Genomic DNA, 16359 nt, shown 5'->3' on the forward strand with positions numbered 1-16359 from the left:
GAAGTGGGTCTAGGCCAGTCAGCCACAGTTTCTGTCTTCTTGGGGTCTACCTCTATCCCATTCTCTGACACTACATGCCCCAAGAACGAAATGCTCCTCAGCCAGAACTCACACTTAGAGAACTTGGCATACAAGCCATGTTCCCTCAAGGTCTGCAAGACCAATCGCAGATGACGGGCATGCTCCTCTGCATTCCTGGAATACACTAAGATATCATCTATGAAGACAATAACGAAGTGATCCAGGTACTGGCTAAACACTCTGTTCATGAGATCCATGAATGCTGCAGGGGCGTTGGTTAACCCGAACGGCATTACAAGGAACTCAAAATGCCCATATCTGGTCCTGAAAGCCGTCTTTGGCACATCCTCATCTCTGATCCTCAGCTGATGGTACCCAGATCTCAGATCTATTTTGGAGAAACAACCTGCTTCGGCTAGCTGGTCAAATAGATCGTCGATCCTTGGCAACGGGTACTTGTTCTTGGTAGTGACTTTGTTCAACTGCCTGTAGTCGATACAAAGCCTGAGGGATCCATCCTTCTTCTTCACAAAAAGCACTGGAGCACCCCAAGGTGAGGTACTCGGTCGAATGAAGCCCTTTTCTACCAACTCTTGCAACTGTTCCTTCAATTCTTTCAACTCGACTGGAGCCATCCTGTAGGGAGGGATAGAGATCGGTCTAGTTCCAGGCACCAACTCTATCTCGAACTCTATCTCCCTAACAGGTGGTAAACCTGGAAGCTCATCCGGAAAAACATCCTGAAACTCTCTGACAACTGGCACCGAGGCCGGCTCCCTGACCTGACTGTCTAGCTCTCTCACATGAGCTAAGTACCCCTGACATCCCTTCCTAAGCAACCTACGAGCCTGAAGAGCTGATATCAGACCTCTAGGCGTGCCCCTCTTGTCTCCTCTGAAGACGACCTCTGACCCGTTCTGATCTCTGAACCTGACTATCTTGTCCCTGCAGTCCAAGGTAGCACCATGGGTAGATAGCCAATCCATCCCTAGAATGACGTCAAAGTCTATCAAATCTAGAACCACAAGGTCGGCGGAGAGGCATCTTCCCTCAATAAAAACTGGACTGTACTGGCAGACTGACACTGCCACTGACGGGTCACACTTGGGTCCACTGACCCATAGGGGACACTCTAACCCAGAGACTATCAGACCCAACCTCTCAACGGCTCTCGGAGCAATAAAAGAATGAGATGCACCCGGGTCCATTAATGCATACACATCAGAACACCCAATGACGAGATTACTTGACACCACGGTGTTAGATGTGTTAGCCTCCTGCTGAGTCATGGTGAAGATCCTGGCTGGAGCTGATGGACCTTCACCTCGGGAACCAGAAGAAGAGGCTGCTCCTCTCCCTCTACCTCTGCCACTGCCCTGAGTTGCGGCTGGAACTGCTGGCTGTGCCACACTACCAGAAGCTGTCTGCTGGGGCTGGCCCATAAAAGGCGCTCTAGGACACTTCCGAGCTATGTGTGTAATACCCGGCTAGACTCCGGTATCGGAATTCCTACCGTCCGGTGGAATCTCGGATGTCGGAAGCCTCTAGTAGGGTAGAAACATGTTTTCATAAAATGTTTTAAGCATTTCATGGTTTTAAGTATGAAAAATTAAATGAGTTTTTGCATGAAAAGTCTTTGGAGGAGAACCCAGGTTCGGCCGCCGAAAGTCAAGTTCGGCCGCCGAACATGCATGCGTTTTGGAGGCACGTTAGGCCCCCGAAAGCATGAGTGAGGGAAGTTCAGGTTCGGCTGCCGAAAGTCGAGTTCGGCCGCCGAACATGACATGCGTGCGGAGGCAAGTTCGGCCCCCGAACGTGGTCTGGCCAGCCACTATAAAAGGGTCACTTAGCCGAAATGGGCGAGCTTTCTCCCATTTTCGGCCACAGCTAGCTTCCGACCTCCCTCTTCCCAATCTAGTGTTTTTCCTTCAAATCCCCACCATTTTTCTTAAGTTTTAAGCTTGCATTGAAGGTTTTGAACTTTTGAAACAAGTTTTGGAGCTTTGGGAACTCAGGAGCTCATTTTCGTGGATCTCCAAGTTTAGGTCGTCTCCCTCTCGATCTTCAAGAGGTAAGAGCCGATCTTAAGCTCCTTATGTGTTTTAAGTAAGTTTTAAGTTGTTTTATGGGGTAGAATGACATGTATGAGTTTTTAAGCAAATGTTAGGTTTTATGTGATTTGTGAATAATGTGGCTTGCTTGTGTGTTGTAGTTGGGGTTTAAGTTAGTTTGAGGCCCCTAGGAGCTTGTATGCTTGAGTATGCATGTTGTAGAATGGGGTTATGCATGGTTGGTTGTGTAGGGGGTTGAGATGGGCATGAAGAACCAAGTTTCTGCCCTTTTGCAGAAACCAGGTTCGGCAGCCGAAGGCACTTTCGGCCGCCGAACCAGCTTGGGAGGCAGCCTTAGGCTGCCGAAGCCTGCCCCCGAAAGTGGGAGTTTCGGCTCTGTCCGAGACTTTCGGCCGCCGAAGGTGCCGCCGAACATGCATGAGTTTCGCCTCTGTCTGGGAGTTTCGGCCGCCGAAGGTGCCGCCGAACTTGCCTGACTTTCGGCTCTGGAGGGACTTCCGGCCGCCGAAGGTGCCGCCGAAAGTGCCCTTCCCAGCCTTTTCTTGCATGTTTTCTAGGGATGTTTTGAGGTGTTTTTAGGAGGTTTTTGGGGGTATGTTTAGAGTTATGTTCTTGTTGTTGGTGCCTCATTTGAGTCCACCTGTGTAGGTTCGGACCCGAGGAACCGAGACCCCCGGTTGTGAGATAGTCGTTCAGAGTCCGTTGTTAAAGCTTCAGTCGCCAGGTGAGTGGAACAACTCCTTAAGTTTAAAGTAAAGTAAATGAACAAATGAATGAATCTGAAAGCATACTCATGCATCATTATGCCATGCAATATTCCAGGATGTTTGCATTAGAAATTCACGAATATGCTGCATTGCATAAATTGTTGTTGATGTGGATGGTTGTTGGGTGATCCATAGTCCTCTGATGTTATGTTATGATGATATGTTATGGAAGACCAGCGAGGCCCATTCTACACCCCTGGCACTATGTAAGAGAAAGACCAGCGAGGCCCATTCTACGCCCCTGGCACTTGGAATGTTATGTTATGTTATGTAAGAGAAAGACCAGTGAGGCCCATTCTACGCCCCTGGCACTTGGAGATGTTGAGGACTAATGGTGACAATACCATCCTTTATGTGATTAGCTGTGATGTGATGCATTTCATGAAAGCATGAATAAGAAAAAGAAAGAAAAAGTTTAATAATAAAATGAATAATAATATACCTAAAAATGGAGGAACTAAAACAAATGTTCTTAATAATAAAATGAATAATAATAAACATAAAAAGGGTGAAACTAAATCACATGTTCTTATCTTTCTGCTCGCTGGGCTTTATAGCTCACCCCCTCTCCCCTAACCCCAGTCTTGCAGGTACAGAGTAGATAGAGAAGTCAGCAAGAGTAAGAGAAGTTTATGTAATAGCCTAGTGGTGGACATGGTTTATTTGTAATATAACGAAAGTTTAGAATGTGCTTGACTGGAGTTTGTTTTAATCCTTTGTGTATATGATCCAAAAAATGTTTTTATGATGTTTATGTTATCTAAGCCTAACATGTTATGTTACCCATTGGGGTATTTGATGAGGACTCCAATGAGGGGTTTATGATGTTATGTATGCACAGGTTAGGCTTGGAAAGAAAAGTTTTAATTTTTATGTTATGTTGTTGATCATGTATGGGATTAAACAGGTTCACAGGATGTATGTTTGGCTTGCTACGGGTTCTGGCGGCCTTAAGCCGACCTGAATCCTAGCGCCGGTAGCGGTCCGGTTTCCGGGGCGTTACAGAGTGGTATCAGAGCCCTAGGTTCATATGGTCGGACCTAGAGTGTCGGGCTCATAGATGTGATAGAAAGGTCAAGCACAATAGGAAATCATGTCCACTAGGATAAGATGTAGAGTCCTGTCTTGCATGAAAGTATGATATGCCATGTTATGAGATATGTATGTGATGAGGGTTCATGTGTTTCCACATGAACCATTTGATGCTAATGTTTTGTTATCTGTGCTGTTTTTCAGTAAACAGAATGCGAGGAACTCGTCGATCGGCTAGATTGACTAGAGTACCACCGGAGGATGAGGGCACGAGCGCCCGTCCTCCAGCATTGCCAAGGGCAATGTCAAGCAGGTCCAACAGGGACAGAGCAGTGAAGGACCCTAGAAGGTCCTTGGATCTGGGTAGAAGCAGATCAGTAAGGGGTACAGTTCAGGAAAGAATGTTAGTTGATGGAGAAGAAGAGATGGATGTGGAGCAGAGGAGGGACGGTAACCTTGGTGTAAGCATGCCAGAAGAGGGCATGGGTGAGTCTCAGGGAGGCACGCAGGCCTCGGGGTTTGTTCCACCACCCCAGTACCCACCTTTTTCACCATACCACGGGTATTCGATGGGAGGTACATCGGATTACCCCAGTTTTAATCCTTACCCTTCTCACATGCCATACCCACCTTTCTACCCACAGTATCCACAGTACCCTATGTACCCACCTCCATCCTTCCATCCAGGCACGGCAAACCCTATCCCAGGGGATGCCGCACCTCCACCACCAGCAGAAGCCGCAGTTACAGAAACCCAAAGACCTCAACCTACCTCATCTGGAGGGAGCAAGGCCAAGATGACTGACTATATGAAGTTGGGTGCTCCCCAGTTTGATACCGGTGATGATCCGTTTGTGTACCTGGAGAAGGTCAAAACAATTACAGATGAGATAGGGGCGGATGACAGTAGAGCCATTCAGATGGCTGGTTTCACTCTGAAATGCAAGAAGGCACGAGAGTGGTTCAAGAACTATGTGAAACCAAGGGTGGACAGTCTTTCATGGGAGGAGTTTGCGAATGAGTTCGCAGGATGGGCTTTCCCTGACAGTTCCAGGGAGCTGAAGGTGATTGAGTTTGAATAGCTGAAGCAGACAGACGAGATGGGTGTCGATGAGTACACCGATAGATTCTTAGAGTTGTTACCGTTTGCTGGGCAACATCTGGACACAGACCCGAAGAAGTCGAGGAGGTATATCATGAGGCTTAATTCCAGGTATTCCTCTTTGATTCAGTCAGCTGATAGAGAAAGTTTCCATGCCATTATAGACATGGCCAGGAGAATGGAGGCTAGTGCCGTAATAGAGGGAAAAGTCAAGCAGTCAGTGGCACAACCTTCTGGTTCTAAGACCCCAGGTGGGGGAAGGATAGACCCTTCATCCTTGAGTTCAGCTAGTAAGAAGTGGGGCAGTACCACTAAGAAACCAAAGAAGAATAAGTTCTGGAGCAAGATCAAATCAGGTCTGGGATTAGGAAGTGGCTCAAGCTCTGGTGCTGATAATGCAGTGTGTGCAAGGTGTGGTAAGCTACACAGAGGGGTATGCCGGTTTGGGACGACAGCCTGCTACAGGTGTGGGCAAGAGGGACACATGTCTTGGGAGTGTCCGAGAGCAGTTCCTACGGCACAGCCCCAGCAGACAGCTTCAGTTAGTGTGGCACAGCCAGCAGCTTCAGCCGCAACACAGGCTAGTGGCAGAGGCCGAGGGAGAGGGTCAGCCTCTTCTTCATCAGTTTACAGAGGGGAAGGTCCGTCAGCTCCAGCACGGATCTTCACAATGACACAGCAGGAGGCAAACGCATCCAACACCGTGGTGTCAGGTAATATCATCATTGGTTGTTCAGATGCTTATGCCTTAATGGACCCGGGTGCATCCCATTCTTTTGTTTCTCCGAGAGCGGTCGAGAGGTTGGGTTTGATGGTCTCTGGGTTAGAGTGTCGCCTATGGGTCAGTGGACCCAAGTGTGACCCGTCAGTGGCAGAGTCAGTCTGCCAGTTCAGTCCAGTTTTCATAGAGGGAAGATGCCTATCCGCCGACCTTGTGGTTCTAGATTTGACAGATTTTGACGTCATTCTAGGGATGGACTGGTTATCTACCCATGGTGCTACCTTGGATTGCAGAGACAAGGTAGTTAAGTTCAGATGTCAGGATGGGTCAGAGGTTGTCTTTAGAGGAGACAGGGGGAGTACACCTAGAGGTTTGATATCAGCCCTACAGGCTCGTAGGCTGCTCAGGAGGGGTTGTCAGGGTTATCTAGCTCATGTGAGAGAGCTAGACAGAGATGTCAGAGAGCCCGCCTCGGTGCCTGTGGTTAGAGAGTTCTTAGATGTTTTCCCAGACGAGCTTCCAGGTTTACCGCCTCCTAGGGAGATAGAGTTCGAGATAGAATTGATGCCAGGAACCAGACCGGTCTCTATCCCTCCCTACAGGATGGCGCCAGCAGAGCTGAAGGAGCTTAAGGAACAGTTACAAGAGCTGGTAGATAAGGGTTTCATCCGACCGAGTACCTCGCCTTGGGGTGCTCCAGTGTTGTTCGTGAAAAAGAAGGATGGATCCCTCAGACTTTGTATCGACTACAGACAGTTGAACAAGGTCACTACCAAGAACAAGTACCCGTTGCCTAGGATCGATGATCTATTCGACCAGCTAGCAGGAGCAGGTTGTTTCTCCAAAATAGATCTGAGATCTGGGTATCATCAGCTGAGGATCAGAGATGAAGACGTGCCGAAGACAGCATTCAGGACCAGATATGGGCATTTTGAGTTCCTAGTGATGCCGTTCGGGTTAACAAACGCCCCTGCAGCATTCATGGATCTCATGAACAGAGTATTTAGCCAATACCTGGATCACTTCGTTATTGTCTTCATAGATGATATCTTAGTGTATTCCAGGAATGCAGAAGAGCATGCCCATCATCTGCGGTTGGTCTTGCAGACTTTGAGGGAACATGGCTTGTATGCCAAGTTCTCTAAATGTGAGTTCTGGCTGAGGAGCATTTCGTTCTTGGGGCATGTAGTGTCAGAGAATGGTATTGAGGTGGACCCCAAGAAGACAGAAACTGTGGCTAACTGGCCTAGACCCACTTCAGTGACAGAGATTAGAAGTTTCTTGGGTTTGGCAGGTTACTACAGGAGGTTCGTTCAGGACTTCTCAAAGATAGCAGCTCCTCTGACCAGGTTAACCAGGAAGAATCAGAAATTTCTGTGGACCGACCAGTGCGAAGAGAGTTTTGAAGAGCTTAAGAAGAGGTTGACTTCAGCACCAGTTTTAGCTCTGCCATCTAGTGATGAGGACTTTACAGTCTTTTGTGATGCGTCCCGTGTGGGACTGGGTTGTGTACTGATGTAGAATGAGAGGGTGATTGCTTATGCTTCTAGGCAGCTGAAGAAGCATGAGTTGAATTACCCCACACATGACCTTGAGATGGCAGCAGTAATCTTTGCACTCAAGATGTGGAGGCATTACCTTTATGGGGTAAAATGTGAGATCTTTACAGATCATAAGAGCCTGCAGTACATCCTGAGTCAGAGAGATTTGAATTTGAGACAGAGGAGATGGGTAGAACTGCTCAGTGACTACGATTGCAAAATCCAGTATCATCCGGGTAAGGCTAATGTTGTAGCTGATGCCTTAAGCCGAAAATCACTCGGCAGTCTATCCCACATCACAACAGAACGAAGACCAGTAGTAAAGGAGTTCTACAAGCTCATCGAAGAAGGGCTACAGTTAGAGTTGTCTGGTACAGGTGCCTTGTTGGCTCAGATGAAAGTGACACCCGTGTTCCTTGAGCAAGTTGCTCAGAAACAGCATGAGGACCCCGAGTTAGTGAAGATTGCCAGGACTGTTCAGTCAGGCAATGATAGTGAGTTCAGATTCGACAGCAAGGGGATCCTCCGCTATGGGAGCAGACTATGTGTACCAGATGACATAGGACTAAAAGGAGACATTATGAGAGAAGCTCATAATGCAAGATACAGCATTCACCCCGGAGCCACCAAGATGTATCAAGATTTGAAGAAAGTTTATTGGTGGCCAGCAATGAAGAAAGAAGTGGCACAGTTCGTGTCAGCCTGCGAAGTGTGTCAGAGGGTGAAGCTGGAACATCAGAAGCCGGCTGGAATGCTTAACCCGCTACCGATTCCACAATGGAAATGGGAAAATATAGCTATGGACTTCGTAGTAGGGTTACCGGCGGCGTCCAACAGAGTGGACTCCATATGGGTGATCGTGGACAGACTCACCAAATCTGCTCACTTCATTCCTGTCAGGAGTGGCTATTCTGTTGACAAGTTGGCGCAGGTATATGTGGACGAGATTGTCAGGCTGCATGGGGTTCCTGTTTCGATAGTGTCAGATAGAGGGCCCCAGTTCACCTCCAGATTTTGGCGGAGTCTGCAGAATGCCATGGGTACTAGGTTGGATTTCAGTACTGCCTTCCACCCCCAGACTGATGGACAGTCAGAAAGGACCATCCAGACTATAGAGGATATGCTCAGGATGTGTGTGCTGGACTTTGGCGGTTCTTGGAGGCAGCATCTACCTTTGGTGGAGTTTGCCTACAACAACAGCCATCATGCTAGCATCGGGATGGCTCCATATGAAGCTTTGTATGGAAGGAAGTGCAGATCACCTGTTTGCTGGGAGGAAGTTGGAGAGAAAGCCTTGGCAGGGCCTGAGCTAGTAGAAATTACCAGCAGGGTGGTACCCATAATCAGAGAGAGAATCAAGACTGCTGCAAGCAGACAGAAGAGTTATGCGGACGTCCGCAGAAGGCAGTTAGAGTTTCAGGAGGGGGATCTAGTATTGCTCAAGGTGTCTCCAATGAAGGGAGTGGTTCGCTTCGGGAAGAAAGGTAAACTAGCCCCACGATACATCGGACCCTTTGAAATCTTGCAAAAGATTGGGAATGTGTCGTACAAGCTGGATTTACCCGCTTCAATGGCAAGAATCCATCCGGTTTTCCATGTTTCGATGTTGAGGAAGTTTGTGTCAGATCCGAGCAAGGTTCTTAGTGAGCCTGATGTGGAGGTCCAAGAGGATCTCACCTATGTTGAACAGCCAGTACGGATCCTAGACACACAGATCAGAAAGTTAAGAAACAAGGAAATTCCGATGGTGAAAGTCCTGTGGAACCACCATAACTTGGAAGACTGCACTTGGGAGACACGGGAGTCTATGCTCCAGCAGTACCCTCATCTCTTTTAAGGTTGGATCCCTAAGTGTTGATGTGCTTAGTATGTATGTTATGTGTTGTTTGGTGAACATTCGGGGACGAATGTTCTTAAGGGGGGAAGAATGTAATACCCGGCTAGACTCCGGTATCGGAATTCCTACCGTCCGGTGGAATCTCGGATGTCGGAAGCCTCTAGTAGGGTAGAAACATGTTTTCATAAAATGTTTTAAGCATTTCATGGTTTTAAGTATGAAAAATTAAATGAGTTTTTGCATGAAAAGTCTTTGGAGGAGAACCCAGGTTCGGCCGCCGAAAGTCAAGTTCGGCCGCCGAACATGCATGCGTTTTGGAGGCACGTTAGGCCCCCGAAAGCATGAGTGAGGGAAGTTCAGGTTCGGCCGCCGAAAGTCGAGTTCGGCCGCCGAACATGATATGCGTGCGGAGGCAAGTTCGGCCCCCGAACGTGGTCTGGCCAGCCACTATAAAAGGGTCACTTAGCCGAAATGGGCGAGCTTTCTCCCATTTTCGGCCACAGCTAGCTTCCGACCTCCCTCTTCCCAATCTAGTGTTTTTCCTTCAAATCCCCACCATTTTTCTTAAGTTTTAAGCTTGCATTGAAGGTTTTGAACTTTTGAAACAAGTTTTGGAGCTTTGGGAACTCAGGAGCTCATTTTCGTGGATCTCCAAGTTTAGGTCGTCTCCCTCTCGATCTTCAAGAGGTAAGAGCCGATCTTAAGCTCCTTATGTGTTTTAAGTAAGTTTTAAGTTGTTTTATGGGGTAGAATGACATGTATGAGTTTTTAAGCAAATGTTAGGTTTTATGTGATTTGTGAATAATGTGGCTTGCTTGTGTGTTGTAGTTGGGGTTTAAGTTAGTTTGAGGCCCCTAGGAGCTTGTATGCTTGAGTATGCATGTTGTAGAATGGGGTTATGCATGGTTGGTTGTGTAGGGGGTTGAGATGGGCATGAAGAACCAAGTTTCTGCCCTTTTGCAGAAACCAGGTTCGGCAGCCGAAGGCACTTTCGGCCGCCGAACCAGCTTGGGAGGCAGCCTTAGGCTGCCGAAGCCTGCCCCCGAAAGTGGGAGTTTCGGCTCTGTCCGAGACTTTCGGCCGCCGAAGGTGCCGCCGAACATGCATGAGTTTCGCCTCTGTCTGGGAGTTTCGGCCGCCGAAGGTGCCGCCGAACTTGCCTGACTTTCGGCTCTGGAGGGACTTCCGGCCGCCGAAGGTGCCGCCGAAAGTGCCCTTCCCAGCCTTTTCTTGCATGTTTTCTAGGGATGTTTTGAGGTGTTTTTAGGAGGTTTTTGGGGGTATGTTTAGAGTTATGTTCTTGTTGTTGGTGCCTCATTTGAGTCCACCTGTGTAGGTTCGGACCCGAGGAACCGAGACCCCCGGTTGTGAGATAGTCGTTCAGAGTCCGTTGTTAAAGCTTCAGTCGCCAGGTGAGTGGAACAACTCCTTAAGTTTAAAGTAAAGTAAATAAACAAATGAATGAATCTGAAAGCATACTCATGCATCATTATGCCATGCAATATTCCAGGATGTTTGCATTAGAAATTCACGAATATGCTGCATTGCATAAATTGTTGTTGATGTGGATGGTTGTTGGGTGATCCATAGTCCTCTGATGTTATGTTATGATGATATGTTATGGAAGACCAGCGAGGCCCATTCTACGCCCCTGGCACTATGTAAGAGAAAGACCAGCGAGGCCCATTCTACGCCCCTGGCACTTGGAATGTTATGTTATGTTATGTAAGAGAAAGACCAGTGAGGCCCATTCTACGCCCCTGGCACTTGGAGATGTTGAGGACTAATGGTGACAATACCATCCTTTATGTGATTAGCTGTGATGTGATGCATTTCATGAAAGCATGAATAAGAAAAAGAAAGAAAAAGTTTAATAATAAAATGAATAATAATATACCTAAAAATGGAGGAACTAAAACAAATGTTCTTAATAATAAAATGAATAATAATAAACATAAAAAGGGTGAAACTAAATCACATGTTCTTATCTTTCTGCTCGCTGGGCTTTATAGCTCACCCCCTCTCCCCTAACCCCAGTCTTGCAGGTACAGAGTAGATAGAGAAGTCAGCAAGAGTAAGAGAAGTTTATGTAATAGCCTAGTGGTGGACATGGTTTATTTGTAATATAACGAAAGTTTAGAATGTGCTTGACTGGAGTTTGTTTTAATCCCTTGTGTATATGATCCAAAAAATGTTTTTATGATGTTTATGTTATCTAAGCCTAACATGTTATGTTACCCATTGGGGTATTTGATGAGGACTCCAATGAGGGGTTTATGATGTTATGTATGCACAGGTTAGGCTTGGAAAGAAAAGTTTTAATTTTTATGTTATGTTGTTGATCATGTATGGGATTAAACAGGTTCACAGGATGTATGTTTGGCTTGCTACGGGTTCTGGCGGCCTTAAGCCGACCTGAATCCTAGCGCCGGTAGCGGTCCGGTTTCCGGGGCGTTACAATGTGTCCCTCCTGTCCACATCTGAAACATGTATTAGTCCCAGCTCGACACACTCCCCTGTGCGGTCTTCCACATCTCTGGCATTCTGTACCATCTGAGCCTGAGCTCGAGCCACCGCCAAATCCCAGACTGGATTTCAACTTGTTCCAAAACTTATTCTTCTTCGGCTTCCTGGTGGTGTTATCCCACCTCTTCTTACCTGAGCTCTGAGAAGAGAAACCTGGTCCTCCTCTGCCTGGGGTCTTAACCTCTGAAGACTGGGTCACTGACTGCTTCACTGACCCCTCAATTATAGCACTTGCTTCCATTCTTCGAGCCATATCCACCACAGTGTGGAAACTTTCCCTCTCAGCTGACTGAATCAACGAGGAGTACCTGGAATGCAGCTTCATAACATACCTCTTGGCTTTCTTCGTATCTGTATCTAGAGCTTGCCCTGAAAAAGGCAATAGCTCTAAGAATTTATCCATGAACTCCTCTACACCCATGTGCTCTGACTGCCTCAGTTGCTCAAACTCAATCATCTTCAGTTCTCTAGAACTGTCTGGAAAAGCCCATCCAGCGAACTCATTCGCAAATTCTTCCCATGTCATACCGTCTAGTCTCGGGTCCACATAACACTTGAACCATTCCCGTGCCTTCTTGCACTTTAAAGTGAACCCTGCCATCTGAATGGCCCTGCTGTCACTTGCCCCTAGCTCATCAGTTATTGTCTTCACCACTCTCAGATATTCAAAGGGGTCATCCCCTGACTTGTATTTGGGAGCATCTAGCTTGAGGTAATCTGTCATCTTTACCTTGCTCCCATCAGCTGAGCTAGGTCTAGGAGGTTGAGTAACTGGGGCTGCTGGTTCTGTAGGTGGTGGAGGTGGAGGTGCAGCATTCCCCGAGGTGGGGTTTGCCGGGTTTGGATAGAAGGGTGAGGGTGGATAAGCTGGGTACTGTGTGTAAGGTGGATAGAAAGGTGGATAAGGCATGTAGGTAGGGTAGGGGTTAAAGCTGGAGTAATCCGATGTACCTCCCATCGGATACCCTGAACCCTGTGGGAAGGGTGGATAATGGGGTGGAAAACCATACCCCGAGGCCTGAACGCCTCCCTGAGACTCCCCTGTCCCTTCTTCCTCCATGCTCACATCCAGGTTCCCATCCCTCCTCTGATCCTCTTCCATAACCTCCCTCACATCTGAAGAACTTCCTCCTCTATCAGTCCCCCTTCTGCTAGCATCAAAAGACCTTCTAGGGTCCCTTGACACTCCTTCTCTGTTGGCTCTACAAGACATTGCCCTAGGCAATGTGGGAGGACGGGCGCTCGTGCCCTCATCCTCAAGTGGCACTCCAGTCAATCGTGCAGATCGACGAGTTCCTCTCATCCTATTTTCTGAAAGACAGTACACATCATACAAACATTAGCATCATATGGTTCATGTGGGCACACATAAACCCTCATCACATACATCACATAGCATAGCATATCATTAATGCACATGCACAAAGTCATGGCAATTCACATCATCATGCAAGACAGGACTCCACATCCTATCCTAGTGGACATGATCTTCCTATTGTGCTTGACCTTCTATAACATCTATGAGCCCGACACTCTAGGTCTGACCATATGAACCTAGGGCTCTGATACCATTCTGTAACGACCCGAAAATCGGACCGCTACCGGCGCTAGGATCCGGGTCGACTTAAGGCCGCCGTGACCCGTAGCAAGCCAAACATACATCCTGGAAACCTGTTTAATCCCATACATGATCAAGAACATACATAAAATTTTAAAACTTTTCTTTCATTCATTTCACATACACCAAACTCAACCTGTGCATGCACTGAACATATACATAATCATCATCATAACCTGACCCCTCTATGGGATCTCATCAATGCCCCAATGGGCGATATACATGCATTGAGTTGGCTAACATCTGTATCATCAAATATCTAAGATCATGCATCAACAAGGGATTACAATACTCATAGGGTCAAGCACATCTATAACCTCAATATACCTCATTACATAACATACTGTAATCTCTTACATTACATTATAGTACAACTGTCATGTCCACCATCTAACTATTACATACACATACTTCAAAACTCTGGCTAACCTCCTGGTCTACCCTGTACCTGCACATCTGGGGTTAGGGGAGAGGGGTGAGCTACAAAGCCCAGTGAGCAGAATAGTGAAAACATACATTAAAATTTCATGCCATTATGTAATGCAACACATCACAACTAATCACATCTCGGATGGTATTGTCACCAATAGTCCTCTACATAGTCCAACAGTGCCGGGACATAGAATGGGTACAACCGGTCTTTCCCTTATCATAACATATCATAACATACCAATGTGTCAGGGACGTAGAATGGGTACAACCTGGACTTTCTCTTACATCGTGCCAGGGACGTAGAATGGGTACAACCTGGACTTCCATACCATATCATGCCGTAACATCATCATGCCATATGAGGACTAAAGGATCATCCAATAACCAATCCACATCAACATTATAAATGCAATGCAACATATTCGTGAATACTAATGCAAACAACCTAATATATCACATGGCATTCATGATGCATGGATCATGCTCAAAATTCATATTTCATTTATTTTAAAACTTAAGGTTTATTCCACTCACCTCTGGCTAGCTCTGACAAACTCTGTAGCAGCTGGCTCACTGCTGGGGTCCTCGGTTCCTCGGGTCCGAACCTACATAGGTGGACTCCAATGAGGGACCAAACATACATAAACATAACTCTAATATACTCCCCAAAAACCCCCTAAAACATCATAAAATAACTACATAAAAACATGCAAGAAATGGCTGGACAGGGCACTTTCGGCGGCAGGTTCGGCGGCCGAAAGTCCCAGACAAATCCGAAAGTCAGGCACTTTCGGCGGAACCTTCGGCGGCCGAATGTCCCAGACAGATCCGAAAGTTTTCTTTCGGGGGCAAGCTTCGGCAGCCGAATGCTGCCTCCACAAGGGGGGTTCGGCGGCCGAAACTCCCTTCGGCTGCCGAACCTGGTTTCTCCCAAATGGGCAGAAACTTGGTTCAAACGAACCTCTTGCCTCCCAAAACCTCAAATCATGCATAAACTCAACCAAAACATGCATACAAGCTCCTAGGGGTCTCAAACTACCTTAAACCCCAACTACAACACACATACACAAGCATTTGCAAGCCACATTTGCATAAACTCAAAAATCATCCATAACTCACTAAAAACCTACACATGCATCTCTACCCCAAAGATCTTGCATAAAACTTACTTAAAACATATAATGAGCTTAAGATCGGCTCTTACCTCTTGAAAATCGAGAGAGAGACGACCTAAACTCGGAGATCCAAGCAAAAGAGCTCCTGAGTTCCCAAAGCTCCAAAACTTGTCTTAAATGCTCAAAACTTGCAATGAGAGGTGAAAACTCAAGAAAAATGGAGGAGATTTGAAGAAAGAACTCAAGATCTGGGGAGAGGGAGGTCGGAAGCTAGCTATGGCCGAAAATGGGAGAAAGCTCGCCCATTTCAGCTAAGTGACCCTTTTATAGTGGCTGGCCAGGCCACGTTCGGGGGCCGAAAGTGCTTCCGCATGCATGCCATGTTCGGCGGCCGAACTTGACTTTAGGCGGCCGAACCTGGACTTCCCTCACTCATGCTTTCGGGGGCCTAACGTGCCTCCAAAACGCATGCATGTTCGGCGGCCGAACCTGGGTTTTCCTCCAAACACTTTTCATGCAAAAACTCATTAAATCTTCATACTTAAAACCATGAAATACCTTAAAACATTTTATGAAAACATGTTTCTACCCCACTAGAGGCTTCCGACATCCGAGATTCCACCGGACGGTAGGAATTCCGATACCGGAGTCTAGCCGGGTATTACAGTGGCTGTTCTTGGTCTCCAAACTGTTGAGAAGCTGCAACCATGGTGGAAATTAAATTCCTCATCTCTCGAGGTGATTTATCTTGAATTAACCCTCCACAAGCTGCATCAATAAACTTCCTTTCCGCAGGTAGTAATCCTCCATAGAAATATTCGATGAGGGATTTGTCAGAAATATCATGCTGAGGGCAGCTTGTGCACAACCTTTTGAACCTCTCCCAGTATTCATACAAGCCTTCAGAGTGTTTTTGCCTTATACCACTTATTTCTCGAAGGATGCCTATGGCTTTTGAGGTAGGAAAGAATTTGCTCAAAAATGCCCTTACCATACCAGCCCATGATGTGATGGAACCGGGTGGCAAGTAAAATAGCCAATCCTTGGCATAGTCTTCAAGCGAGAAAGGAAAAGCTCTAAGTTTGACATGGTCTTCGGAAATTCCTTGAGGTCTCATGGTTGCACACACAATGTGGAATTCCTTCAAGTGCTTGTGAGGGTCCTCATTTTCAAGGCCTCTAAATTTGGGAAGGAGATGGATCAGACCTGTTTTCAATTCAAAAGGTGTTGTTAGTTGGGGATAAGTTATGCATAATGGTGCTTGGCCTTCAGCTGGCATAGCCAGCTCTCGGAGTGTTCTCTTCCATGGCTGTGGTGCTTGGACAGGTAGGTTCCCAGCTTGAATTTCAGGTTCTTCACGTGCAACAGGGGGTTCTGCCATTGCTGGATTTTCTGTAGTAACCTGGAATCCTGTTTCTGGTGCAACTTCAGCAGTGGCAGATGCGGCAGTAGACGAATCTGCTGGTGCAAAAAATTCTGCAGTAGGGGCAGTAGGTGAATTTGCTGGTGCAGTGGCAGATCGGACGACAGGCTCCAAATTAGTTGCTGTTGCTGATGAAGATGCTTTTGAGGCTT

Source organism: Manihot esculenta, chromosome 3 (genome assembly GCF_001659605.2).
Source record: "Manihot esculenta cultivar AM560-2 chromosome 3, M.esculenta_v8, whole genome shotgun sequence".
In the NCBI taxonomy this organism is placed as follows: domain Eukaryota; kingdom Viridiplantae; phylum Streptophyta; class Magnoliopsida; order Malpighiales; family Euphorbiaceae; genus Manihot; species Manihot esculenta.